The sequence below is a fragment of the Sorex fumeus genome, unplaced genomic scaffold (assembly GCF_029834395.1).
Source record: "Sorex fumeus unplaced genomic scaffold, SorFum_2.1 ptg000028l, whole genome shotgun sequence".
In the NCBI taxonomy this organism is placed as follows: domain Eukaryota; kingdom Metazoa; phylum Chordata; class Mammalia; order Eulipotyphla; family Soricidae; genus Sorex; species Sorex fumeus.
The window spans coordinates 5,152,997-5,154,776 of NW_026606085.1; positions in this window are offsets into that span (position 1 = coordinate 5,152,997).

A 1,780-nucleotide genomic window follows, 5' to 3' on the forward strand; every position below is an offset into this window, starting at 1 on the left:
CCGCCCCGGAACGTCGATTGAATTTTCAACGAAGTCACGCCCCCATCCACTCTCCGTGTTGCTATTGGCTGTAAAACATCCGCCGACCTGCCTACAATCCGTGACACACGAGCCAGTCCAGCCCTCCGAATCTTTTCATAGGCTGAGACCTCAGAGCTGTAGGGGACACGTGCCGCCGGTCTCACGTGGCAACTTGTTTACCTAGAAGCTGGGGATTTTCCTTGACGATATACTTACCCGAACTGCGGCGTTCGCGCAGGCGCAGCGTGCAGAGCACGCAGGCGTAGCAAAGAGCAGCGGTGGCATCGGTGAGGGCGCTAAGTACCTAGCCCTAGCAAGAAGTCCCGGGTGTGGTTAGAGCGCCCTCGCACTGATCTCTGGCCCTGGGTCCCTGACACTCCCTGAATCTTTTAAGTTATGAGGTAAAAAGGGTTTTCAGATCTAAATGCAGTGTGATGATGAGGATGAAAGTAATAGATACATCCTTACTATTTTCTATGGACCCAGACTATTCGCTTCTTACAAAACTGAAGGGCACCATACTTACCTGAGGTCCAGAAAAGTTACGTAATCTGTCTGAATTAACGTGCTAGTCAGTAATGGGGTCAAATCTGAACCCACGTCCTCGACACTGGCTATAGAATACAGCAACCCTAAACTTGTATTCGGGAGAAGACAGGCAAAAGAACCATGAGCACTGTCTGGAATCTTTTTATAAGAGGTGGGCATTATGTAAATGGCTGTGTACCTAATTATAATTAAAGATGATTACCTGGTCTCTTAAAATGGCTGAATCAGTCTCAAGGAAGCGCCTTGACATTTTTGGTGCCAAGACCACATTCATGCAAGTGTGACCACTCCCATCAGGCTACTTCTCTGACAATTTTTTTTTCTAACTTGGTTCTTTTGGCCACATCCCACTGTGCTTTAGGGCATGTTCCTGGAGGAAGACCTTCCATACATCAAACCCAGTCCCTCAGCATGCAAAGCAAGTACACTAGCTCCCTGAGCCATCTCCACTCCCTTTCGATATTTTAAAAGCTTTCCTGATAGTTCTTAGGAGCTGACAGATTTGAAAAACACTATCTACGATTCCCATAAAGCTGAATCCCTCATACTGTATCCTAGCGAATCTGGCTGATCAAAGCTCACCTGAAACTCTCCACTCACTGATGAATAGATAGGCACAAAGATGTCACCATCGGGCAATCAAAGACCTGAAGGTGAAGGGGGTTTACGTGAAGGGGGTCTAGAGTCACCAAATAGAGTGCTGGCCTCTCAACTAGATCTCTAAGGTGACTCATTAACTTCTCGGGGGAGGGCATCTCCGCTGGGGTACTGGGGGCCAAAGGGGTTACACCCCACAGTTCTCAGGCCATGGGATTAAAATTCAGGGCCCTGTACATGTTCCCTTGGAACTATCTTCCTAGCTCCCAGTGAATTACTTATTAACCCCTTCCAGATGCTGGTATTGTACCAGGATGGACCAGGAAAGAATATTTCACACATGGCCACCTACAAAGGAGTAAATGACCTGGGAAGCAACTTCAGGGTATCTGGGAGTTACAGGAATCCAACAGCAGGTGATCCTAAGCAGGGGGAAAGTTGAGAAGTCCACATTATACAATGAATCCAAGGTGCTCTCCTTGTTGTAGCATACTCTGGGAATAACACTTTGCCCTGTCAACATCAGGTCCTCTTCTCAGCCTTCCAATGATGCCTGTGGATCCAATACCCTTCCCACTGGTTAAAAAAAAGTATCTTAGACAGCACCTTTATT